The following is a 12971-nucleotide window of genomic DNA, read 5'->3' on the forward strand; positions in this document are numbered from 1 at the left end:
TACAATTAACAGTGCAATTATAAAAATGATCTTTCATGAATTATAACAAAGGTATCCACACTAATGAAAGATGTTACTAATAGAGAGGTATATAGGAAAAAATACACCCTAAGGTAATCTATGGACTATAGTTAATAGTAAAATTATAACATCCTTTCCCCAATTGTAACAAAGCTACTACACTAACGAAAAGTGTTAACAATATGGGAGGGGGCTTAAATAGTAGCACTGTATTTTTTACATGATTTTTCTGTAAACCTGCAACTATTCTAATTAAAAATAAAAAAAAAAAACCCACAAATGGTGGACTCTAATGCACTATGTTTAACATTAGTAAAATTATAATAATTTGTCATCAATTCTAACAAAAGTACCACAAAATGCGGTGTTAATAATAGGGAAAACTGCATGGGGGAGTGGAATATGGGATCTCTATTTTCTGCATGATTTTTCTGTAAACTTACAAATACTCTCATTTTACAAAATTAAATAACATCATAGGAAAGTGTACAAATCAGAAGTATATGACTTGACGGATTTTCACAGTGAAGACATCCATGTAACTGACACCCAAATAAACTATTCCACCCTAAAAAAAAACAAAAAACAAAAAACAAATAAACATAAGCCAATAAATTTCTGTTGTTTAAGCCAATACACTGTATGGTATTTGTTTCAGCAACTAGGAAACTGTAACAGCCATAAAATAAGTCTCAATACATTTACAAAGATTGAAATTATGCTAAGGATCTTCTACAATGATGGGATGAAGCTAGAAATAAATAACAGAAGGGGGACTGGAAAATTCATCAATTGTGCAAATTAAAGAAAACACTCAATCTATGGCTTAAAGAAGAAATCATGAGGGAAACTAGGAATATCTTGAAATGAATTAAAATGAAAACACAATATACCAAAACTTCTAGAAAGCAGTGAAGACAAGGTTAGAAAGAAATTTCTAGCTATGAATGCCTATATTAAAAAAGAAGAGAGACCTTGAATCAATAACTAAGCTTCACATCTGTAGGAATCAGAAAAGGAAGAGGAAACAAAGCCTAAAATTAGTAGAAGGAAAGACATAATAAAGATTATAGCAGAGATAAATGAAATAGAGAATGGAAAAATAATAGGGAACCAACGAAACCAAAAGGTGTATCTTTGAAAAGATCAATAAAATTGACAAACATTTAATGAGACTGACAAAGAAAAGGAAAAAAAAAAAGAAGATGCAAAGAACTAAAGTTCAAAATGAAAGTGGAGATACAAATACTGATTTTGCAGAAATTAAAAGGATTACAAGAGAATAATATGAACAAGTATAGCCCTACAAATTAGATAATCTGGATGAAATGGACAAATTCCTAGAAACACACATTTTATTAAATGGACTGAAGTAGAAACAGAAGAGCTTGACAGACATATAACAAGTAAATAGATGGAATCAGTAATCAAAAACCTCCCCCCAAAAAGAAAAATCTAAGCCAGAAGTCTTCACTGGTGAATTTACCAAACATTCAGAATATTAACATTGATCCTTATCTTCCAAAAAATTTAAGAGAAGGGCACTCTTCCTCACTCATTTTATGAGGCCAACATTACAATAACACCAAAACCAAAGACGTCACAAGGAAAAAAGCTACAGACTAATTTTCCTTATAAATACACTGCAGATGCAAAAATCCTCAACAAAATACTAGCAAACATAATTCAATAGCACACTGAAGAGATTGTACACCACATTCTAGTGGGATTTATTTTAGGAATATGAGAGTGGTTCAACATAAGTAAACCAATCAATGAAATATATCATATTAATAGAATGAAGGAAAAGACACATCATCATCCCCATTGGTGAAGAAAAGGTATTTGACAAAATCCAACAACTTTTCATGATAAAAACAATCAGAAAAAGCAGCACAGAAGGTAAGTTCCTCAACATGATAAAGGGCATACATGAAAATCCACATCTAACATTATACTCAACAGTGAAAGACTGAAATCCCTTTTTCCTGAGGTCAGGGACAAGACAATGATGCCCACTTTCACCACTGCTGTTCAAAACTGTACTGGAGGTTCTAGCCAGAGCAACTAGGCATGAAAAAGAAATAAAAGACCTCCTAATTGGAAAGGAAGATGTAAACTATCTTATTGACAGATAACATGATCCTTTGTGTAGATAATTTCAAAGAATCCACAAGAAAAACTACTGGAGCTAATAAACAAATTTAGCAAGTTTGCAAGCAACAAAATAGCATGCAAAATCAGTTGTTTTTCTGTTCAACAGCAAATAAATTTATAAGATGGAAATTAAGAAAACAATGCATTCACAATAGCTTCTAAAAGAATAAAATGCCTAGACAAATATTTAACCAAGGTGCTGAAGGCCTTGTACACTGAAAACTACAAAATACTCATGAAAGAAATTAAAGAAGACCTAAATCAATGGCAAGATATTCCACATTCATGGATGGGAAGACTTAATATTGTTAAGATGTCAATACTATCCAAAGTGGCCTATAGATTCAACACAGTAACTATCAATTTCCAACAGCCTTTTTTGCAGAAAAGGAAAAACTAATCCTCATATTCATATAGAATTGCAAGGGGCCAAAAACAGCCAAATCAATATTGCAAAAGAACAATGCTGAAGGTCTTACACTTCCTGATTTCAAAATTGACTACAGTTCTATAGTAATCAAGACAGTGTGGGACTGCCATAAATATAGACACATAGACCATGGAATAGAATTGAGAGTTCAGAAATAAACCCATACACATATTGCCAGCTGGTATTCAACAATGGTGCCATGTACATTAACTGGGGAAAGAAGAGTTTTCTTCAACAAATGGTGCTGAAAAACTGGATATCCACAATTTAAAAGAATGAATTTGGACACAAGTCCCACCACAAGCAAAAACTAAGTTTAAATGATCAAGTACTTAACAAAGTGCTAAAACTATAAACTTTTAGAAGAAAACATAGGGGAAAATCTTAACCTTGGGTTTGGTAATGATTTCTTAAATATGACACAAAAAGCATGAGCAGAAACAAAAATTAGAAAAAAATAGACTTCAATATTAAAGCTCTTGTATGTCATAGGACATTATCATAAAAGTTACAAACCCCTACAGAATGGGAGAAAATAATTGCTAACTGTATATCTGATAAGGTATAATAAGAATACATAAAGAGCTGCTGCAACTGAAGAACAAAAGACAAATAACCAAATTTAAAATGGACCCAGGACCTGAAATAGACTTTCCTTCAAAGACGATACAAATGGCCAATAAGCACAAGGGAAGAGGTTCAAGATCATTGGTCATCAGGGAAATGAAAATCAAAACCACAATTAGATATACCACTTCATGCACAGTAGGATGGCTATTATTAAAAAAAAAAAAGGAACAAGTGTTTGTGAAGATGTGGAGAAATTAGAACTATTACACATTGTCTGTAGGATTCTAAATGGTACAGTCACTGTGGGAATCAATTTGGATGTTGTTCAGAAAGTTGAACAAAGAATTGCCATATGACTCAGGAATTCCACTAGTATATACCACAAAAATTGAAGGCAGAGACTTGGAGAGATATTTTCACACCAACGTTCATCGTGACATTATTCACAATGGCCAAAGATGGATGCAACCCAATTGTCCTTAAACAGAAGAATAGATAAACAAAATGTTTATACACTCAATAGAATATTGTTCAGCCATTAAAAGGAATGTAGTTCTGATACATGTTACAACATAGATGAAATAAGCCAGACACAAAAAGACATTGTATGATCTCAATTTTATGTAATATTGTGCCAGTTTGAATGTATTATGTTCCCCAGAAAAAGCCATATTCTCTGATGCAATCTTGTCGGGCAGACATATTAGTGGTGATTAAGTTGGAACGTTTGGATTAGGTTGTTTCCATGGAAATGCACCCCACTCAACTGTGGGTGATGACTCTGATTGGATAATTTCCATGGAGGTGTTGCCCCACCCATTCAGGGTGGGTCTAAATTAAATCACTGGAGCCATATAAATGAGCTGACAAACAGAAGGAACTCAGTGCAGCTGAGAGTGACATTTTGAAGAGGAGCTACAGTCAAGATGGACACTTTGAAGAATGCACTGGAACTGAGAGGAGCTTCAGCTTACAGAAACATTTTGGAGATGGCCTTTGAAAGCAGACTTTTGCTCTGGAGAAGTTAAGAGAGGACAAACACCCCAAGAGCAACTAAGAGTGACATTTTTGAGGAGCTGAAACCTAGAGAGGAACATCCTGGGAGAAAACCATTCTGAAACCAGAACTTGGAGCAGATGCCAGCCATATGCCTTCCCAGCTAACAGAGGTTTTCTGGATGCCATTGGCCATCTTCCAGTGAAGGTACCCAATTGTTGATGCATTACCTTGGACACTTTATGGCCTTTAGACTGTAATTGTGTAACCAAATTAACCCCTTTTATAAAAGCCAATCCATTTCTGGTGTTTTGCATTCTGGTGGCATTAGCAAACTAGAACAAATACTAAAACAAGCAAATCTGTAGGCCCAGATAGTAGATTAATGGTTACCAGTGGCTGGAGCAAGGAGTAAGGTGAAGCAGAAGGTATTGCTTAATAGATGCAGAGTTTCTGTTTGAGGTGATGAAAAAATTGGGGTAATGGATGTTGGTGATGGCTTTACAATTTTGTGAATGTAATTACTACCACTGAAGTATACACTTGAAAGTAGTTAAAATGGGAAAATTCAAGTTGAATATATGTTATATAATAAAAATCTTTCCCATCCACAGTGCTCCCCCTGCATAATTCTGACACTTGTACCCCATGTGGGTGGGGTGGTCCATTCCAACTGAAGACTGGAGAGTCTGCTGCACTGTTTGAAGGGATCACTTTAAAGCAGAGTTTGAAAACTCTGGGCACTCTCCAGGGCACTGTTGAATGAAAAGAAGATTACAGTGGGAAAAACCATGGAGGGCTAAAATCTCTCCATGATAGATAATACTAATTTGGGGAAAGCAACAAAATGGCAGACAAGCCAGAAATTTAACAGAGAGAACTGAAGAAAGCAAGAACCCAAAATGTCCCTACCAAGATGGTATTTTGTGCTGATGATCTCAAAGGCTATGCATATAGACACAGCTCTACCTGTTAGAGAAGAGAGTGCTCTTACAAGCTGCTATTCCCTGTCTAAATGAGGGGCAGACTTGTAAACTTCCTGAACTTAGAAAGGATTTCCCAAGCCACATGCAGATCCAATGGTAAATTGTGGGATGCTTTGTAGCTCAAAGAGTCTAAACACAGCATCTAATGAATTATTGGTCAACTAATAAGCTATGTTGACTCAGGAATGAACCTTAGGAAGTCAGACCCAGAAATAAAAACAAAAAATAAAAGTTGAGCAGTGACATCAAAGGCTACACCTTGCAGGGGAAACAAACTTTAAAGGATTAGTCCAAGCAAATCACTAAACAAGTAAACAAGCAAACAAAACTAATCAACAAGAACATGCCCTTCAGTGGGGGTATTCAGAATCCAGACATTCTATATTTAGATAATGTATTATCTAAAATGTTCAGTTTTCAACAAAATGTGCATATGAGAAGAAATGAGAAAGTATACCCCACACCTATGGAAAAACAAAAACAAAATAGACAATAGAAATTTTCTTTGCAGGGGTCCAATATTGTATTTAGATAATGAAGATGTCACAATAGCTATTATAAATATGTTCAAAGAATATCATGCTTAAAGAACTAAAGGAAAATGTTATGACAATGAAAAATCAAATAAAGAATGCCAATAAGTTGATAGAAATTATCAATTGGAATCAAATGGGGATTTGAAAACTACAGTAACTGAAATAAAAAAATTCAGTAGGTAACTCAACAGCAGATTTGAGCTGGCAGAAGAAACAACAAACTTGAAGGTAGATCTTTAAAAATTAACCGTTTAGAAAATCATTCTGTTCAATATTTTCTAATAACCACTGTACCTTATAAAAGAATTATTAGATTGAAAGATCATTACTTAGAGTTTTAAAAATAATTCACATTTTATTACATTCTTTTACATCAACATTATATTAAAACAATATACTTTTTTAAAAAGCAATTTTATTCACACACCTTACAATCCTTCCTAAGTGAACAATCAATCACTCCTGGTATAATCACATAGTTATGCATTCACCACCAAAATCTATATGAGAACATTTCCATTCTTCCACAAAGAAAGAGGAGAAAAAATTTTTAAAAAGTGAAGAATAGAAAATAAAAAGGAGAAACAACATCAATAACAACAAGAATCCCACACCCCTCCCTATATCCCCCCCTTATTGACATTTAGCTTTGGTATATTGCCTTTGTTACAATCAATGGAAGAATTATTCCATTACTGTTACTGTTAACTATAGACTCTAGTTGCATGATTGTATTTTTACCATATACCATCCCATTTTCAACACCTTGCAGTGGTGACATCCACTTGTAATCCCTCATGTAAAAACTTTCTTATATTTATACAATTAAACACCATGATTGTCCAGTCTAGATTCTGCTAAGTTATACGGTCCCAGCTTTTATCCTCTGTCTTTCTTTTTGGTGTCATACATGTCTTTAGTCTTCCTCTTTCAACCATACTTACACCCAACTTTGTTCATTAAACTTACAATATTGTACTACCATCACACAGTATTGTGCTGCCCATTTCTGGATCCTCACAATCAATCCTGTTGAACATTCTGTACTCCTTCAGCATCAAATGCCCAATCTCTACCCTCTTTCTACCTCCTGATAGCCTGGGTTATTAATTTTAACTCTCAGAGTTTGCTCATAATACTTAGTTCTATTAGTGAGACCAGTCAGTTTTTATCCTTTTGTTTCTGGCTAATTTCACTTAACATAATGTCCTCAAGGTTCACTGCTGCATGCATCATGACTATTCTGTCTTACAGTTGCATAATATTCCATCGTATGTAATACCAGTTTGTTTATTCACTCATCTGTTCATGGACATTTGGGTTGTTTCCATCTTTTGACAATAGTGAATAATGCTCTATAAACTTCAGTGTACAAATGTCTGTTTGTGTCCCTGCCTTCAGTACTCCAAGTATATACCTAGTAATGGGATCATGGAAGCATATAGCAATTCTATACTTAGCCTCTTCAGGAACTGCCAAACTGTCTTCCACAGGGATTGCCACCTTTCTACATACCCACCAACAGTGAATAATTGTACCTTTTTCTCCACATCCTCTCCAACACTTGTAGTAGTTTTCTGTTTTTTTTTTTCTTTTTCTTTTGATAATGACCATTCTAGTAGGTGTGAGATGATATCTCATTTGGTTTTGATTTGAACTTCTATAATAGCTAGTGAAGTTGAGCATCTTTCATATGTTTCTAAACCATTTGTATTTCCTCTTAGGAACAGTGTATGTCAGTTTCTTTTGCCCACTTTTAACTAGATTGTTTGTCGTTTGTTGTTAAGTTTGTAGGATCTCTTTATATATCTGGATATTAAACTCCTATCTGGTATGCAGTTTCCAAATATTGTCTCACACTGTGTAGGCTGCCTTTTTACTTTGCTGACAAATCCTTGAAGTGCAAAAGTATTCAATTTTCAGGAGGACTGCTTTATCTATTTCTTCTTCATTGCTTGTGCTTTGGATGTAAGGTCTAGGAAACCAATTCCTACTACAAGATCTTTAAGATATTTCCCTACATTTTCTTCTAAAAGTTTTATGGTCTCAACTGTAATGTTTAGAATTTTGATCCATTTTGAGTTCATTTTTGTACAAGGTGCAAGATTGGGGTCCTCATTCATTCTTTGGATATGGATATCTATTTCTCCCAAGCACAATTTTTTGAAGAGAGGCTGGCTCTGTCTCAGTTGAGTTGAATGAACTGCCTTATCAAAGATCAATTGTCTACATGAGAGAGCCTATTTCTGGACCCTCAATTGGATTCCACTTGTAAGTACCTATCTTTACACCAGTACCATGGTGTTCTCTTTTTCCCCTGGAAAAACATTTTTGTATTACACATCAGCAGCAAATGTTTCCCAAATTATTTTTAAGAAAAAATATCTGACAAGTTAGAAGCTGAAAACTTTGCTTAAAAAAACTGCAAGTACAGGTTAAACTTAGAGCCTTAAAAAGTAAAGATAAAAATCAGCAAAGTAAAATGAGAAAAATGGGGTTTAAGCTCTCAAAGATACTAAATTGTCATTATATCAAATACATACCAAGGCATTTTAGCAAAATAAAGCATTAAATTTACTTAGTAGACATATTCATTACATTTATTTTGGTAACTACTTCATTATAGTCAACTGACTATAGTCTATTTGGATAAAGAATATCTGAAAGTAATGCTGACAATGTAAGGTGAACAAAGCAATGTTCCCAGCCATTTTTTTGTATGAACATGGATTGTACTGTTTAATGCGGACCCAAGGCCATCCTTTTTAGGGTAGGTTTTACTTCCATTACAGAGTCTTTTCATGTAAGTCCATAAAACACAATACAATGTGAAGAGTCCAATTTAAAAATTACATGCAGCAGCCTGTGTCAACACAAAGAGCTCCCAACAAAGAATGAGACTAGCCAAATTTGGTGTAACAGGGATCATTATGTGAGAGACTGATCGGGTACAAGCAACACGAACACACTGAAAATAGGAAAAACATCATGCCTCGATAGTCACTCCAGGCCAGTGTGATAGCTTAGGTTACTAAAATAACCATGCAAAAATTTCAAAATGACTGCAGATGAGTACAGTGTCCTATAGTCGCAGACAATGCTTGAAGCTTAGGAATAGTGATATTTCTGTAAAAGCTATAAAAAAAATTGTTTGAAAAGAGTACAGGTAAAAATCTGCTTTCAAAGAACAATGGATACTTTTAAAGGATGTGTTGATGTTTAACTTTCAAGAGCAAAATTAAAAATTAAATGGTATAACCTGGCAAAGGATGTATCCAAAATGAATTATCACCTTGATTTCCCAGCAGTATAATTAAGACAGTGCTCTAACTTAAAAGCTTCTCAAGACAGTAAGAGCACTCTAAAATTATGATATAGAAAAGAAATCCTAAAACTACCATGGCCAAAATGAGAACACTTATGACCTGCATGAGGGAGGAGCTCACTGCCCCAAGACCCCGGCTTCCCCTTTTGCCCAACTCTCCAATGGTTCTAGAACATTCCAGCAGGAAGACATATCAAGGGCTTTTAATTAAGGGGCAATACTGAGAGATGAAGTGAGGCTTTGTTTAGGGCTATGCTTTTACCATCATTCAGGTTTTTAGGGCTATTCCTTTATCTACCAGATTTTAGGTGTTTAAAATGACAACTTCCCTAAATAAAGTTCCCAGATTAATATGAATCTCTGAGAGGAAATGAGAGATTACTATAGAATTCAAAAGATGTACTATAATGTGATTGGATACTCTGTGAAAAGTGACTGCAGAAAGAGCAATCTGTTAATCAGTTATAATACCAGGATTAAGATGTTACAAAGGAACTTCTGATTCTTTCATTGCATTCATAGGCAAGCCTAAAACTGGATCCTCAGAAAGTATTGATGGAAATATATATACCCCTGTGGCAGAAGAAAAATATTTCATGCACCAATATATTTAAATTAATGGCTTTTTTAGACAATAAAGAAACTTCTGCACTCCAAAATGTGATCTCCAGGCATCTGGAGCAAGCCAGCAGTTCTGCTTCTTAATCCCAGAGTAGGAGGTTTAAGATGCTGGCTGTTGATATCTACCTTCTCTGACAAGGTATGAAGATCTGGTTCTGTGGGCCAACTGACAGTTTCTACTATAACACATTGTAAAACAGCACTGGGCATGTTTAACAAGCATGTCCAGTACACAGCCTTGAGTGACAGAAGACCTTACACACTACATTCAAATGGTTCTGCTAGTTTTTGTGTAACGTGGCTTTGGGAACCAGTTTTCAGTTTTCATTTTCTAACTATCGGCTTCCTTTTTTTTTTTTTTAAAGATCCATTAACTTCATTTAAATGCTCTAATCTGTACTAATTACAAAGGAAAAATTAGTTTATAAACAAAAAGAACAACTTGAAGGTACTTACTAGTTGATGTTTTATCCTTTCAATGCAGTTTTACTGTTTTTTTTTTCACTATTAGTTTTCATAATTTTCCTATATCACACGCACAAAAATAGGAGACCCCCCTCTAAATGCAGAGTATGGGGGGGGTGCAGGCAGTTTTTCAAACAAAAAACATTTATGAAAGAATAGACCTTCAATCAAAACCATCCAATGAACGACAACAACAACAACAAAAAACCCACCCTGTCAATAGAGTGGGACCAAATCTGGATTTCTAAATGAAACAGATCCTTCCACTTTCCTCAGCATATCACTATGTCTCATTGTGCTGCTTTTGTGCTTGGACCTTACTCCTAATTAATGAAAAATTCTTCTTTCCTCATAATTTTTCTAGTATTGTGTAAGGTATTACATCTATTTTTTTAGATTCTGAAATACCTGCATTTTAATGTTTGTACAACCCATCAAAAAAATTAATTACAAAAGCTGCCTCTATTCCACATTTTGATAAGAGGACAAAAAACACCCCCAAACCAAAATCAAACAAACAATCAAACGAACAAAACCATACCACAGTATACAGTTAAGGACCCAAATGGAAAAGTTAATGCGCTGTAATGATATTTGTTTTTGCAATGTCAAAAGTGGCAGAGATACTGAATATAATTTGTTTAAATCATAAATACTGAGGTTGAAATATGCAGGAATAAATCATATTTAGGCTCAATGAACTGAAAGCTCTCTATAAATACATAGAAGTATATACAAAGTGAAAAACAAGCGATATCACACGTGAGCTCTCTTGGCATTTTAGTACTCCCATTCATCAGCTTTCAAGTCAAGATAGCTGAGAATGTTCTGGGCGAGCTTTACCGCCTGCTTCCTGGCAGCCTTGCACTTTTCCTCTCCCTGCGGATCGACGGCATCCAGGGCCAGCAGCTGCTTCGTGAGCAGCTCTTCCAACCGAATGTACTTCTTAAAAGTCCAATTTCCGCCAAACGAAAGAACTTCCTCCTGGGTCTCTGACAAGTTTCCAAGGATGGCCCAGACTGCTTTACATGATGGGGCTCCTCAGAAACAAAGGACTTCCTTTTCTCAAGGGCTTCCTTCAAGTCCATGTAAGTTATAAGCGCCTGCATTTCATTCACAGCTCTTCTCCTGGCTTCTCGAATGCAGGGGTTTTTCTCAAGATTTACCTCATCCGACTGTCCAGTCAAACCCTGCAATTCTGTTTTGCAGCTCAGGTACAATTTAGAAGGATTCTCTGCTTGGAAGAAGTTTGTTTTTTATTTCTCTCATTCTCTTGAGGACCTTTTCAATTTTTAAAATGGAATGATTCAGTCCCAGGCCAAAAGCATACATAGTGTCTGCTTCTTCCTCTAAATCCAAATATTTCAATAATTTGTTGATATCTTCTACTACTTCCCTTCAATAATTCCTGATTTCTGTACACCCAAACATGTCTAAAGCACCCAGATTGGCAATCAACCCTGAGAGCACACAAGATAAGTGCCTGCAAGTCTCGTTGTTATTGTTGTTCACGCCCATAAGAGTGCCTCTAGCCTTGTTCACGTCACACATCACGGAGTTAATTTTGGCTACTGAATGATGTACATCTGTGGAAAGCAGCAAGGAAGCCTGCTTCTTTATGCAGTCTTCAATGATCTCTTGCACTGTACAGATCTTGGTTAAATTGTGATACCCTGCCTTCCTGCAGTGAGATCTTTCCTCCAGTTTTAACCTGTGTCAGCCTAAGAATGATATCCTGGATGCCTTCTTCCAATTCATCAGTTACACAGTTGCCTCCACTATAGAATGGCACATCTTCTCTTCACGAGGGACTGAGCTTCCTTAAAATGTTCTGTATTTCCACCCCATGCGGGTGGGTGCATTCTGCCTTCAATTCTTTGAGAAGACACTCTGTCTCTTGTGCCACCCTCTTTCTAGCTTGATGAGTATCACCTTTCCTTTGGTATCTATGGAGTCTATTTCTAAAAGCTGTTTCCTTAGAATTCTCTCCAGTCTTGTAATTCTTGTTGTCTGACCACACCATTGAAGCCAATTACTTGCTGTTACTATTCTTTTTTACTTCTTTTTTGGATTTCCTGAGCCCTACTAACAGAAGGTGTTGGTTTTCCATATCCATTCAGTTTCACAAGCACTCGCCGCTCCATGACTGCCCTGCTGCTGGCCGCCACTTCATTTTTCTTTCTCAAGATATTTTTAGTTATTCAGGGCACCTTGCCCTTCCAAACAAATTTGATTGCTTTTCTATTTTTGCAAAGTAAGTTGTGATTTTGATTGGTAAAGCATTGAATATAAATCAACTTGGGTAGAATTGACATCTTAACTATATTTAGTCTTCCAATCAATGAACATGGCATATCCTTCCATTATTTAGTTATTCCTTGATTTCTTTTAGCAATTTTTGTAGTTCTCTGTGTATAGCTCTTTTATGTCTTGGTTAACCTTTATTTCTAAATATTGATTCTTTTGGTTGCTATTGTAAATGGATTTTTTTTCTTAATTTCCTCCTCAGATTGCCCCTTACTAAAGAAACACTGCTGATTTTTAGTGTGTTGGTCTTGTATCCTGAAACTTTGCTGTACACATTTATTACCCTGTAGTAGCTTTGCTGTAGATTTTTTTCAGGATTTTCTACATATAGGATCATGTCACCTGCAAACAGTGAAAGTTTTATTTCTTCCTCTCAATTTGGATTGCCTTTTATTTCTTTTCTTGTTTAATTTCTCCAGTTAGAACTTCCAGCACAGTGTTGAATAACAATGGTGACAGTGGGCATCCTTATCTTGTTCTTGATCTTAGAGGGAAAGCTTTCAGTCTTTAACCCATTGACTATGATGTGAAATTCTCTTTATTTGTGTGGAGGAAGT

The 12971-nt window shown here is 35.4% G+C and overlaps 1 pseudogene; it reads right to left on the reverse strand.

Moving 5' to 3' along the window:
• Positions 1-9969: 9969 nt before the first annotated feature.
• Positions 9970-12251, reverse strand: LOC119511786 (annotated as a pseudogene).
• Between the last annotated feature and the right edge of the window lie 720 nt (positions 12252-12971).

The sequence above is a fragment of the Choloepus didactylus genome, chromosome 2, assembly GCF_015220235.1.
Source record: "Choloepus didactylus isolate mChoDid1 chromosome 2, mChoDid1.pri, whole genome shotgun sequence".
NCBI classification, from domain to species: Eukaryota; Metazoa; Chordata; class Mammalia; order Pilosa; family Megalonychidae; genus Choloepus; species Choloepus didactylus.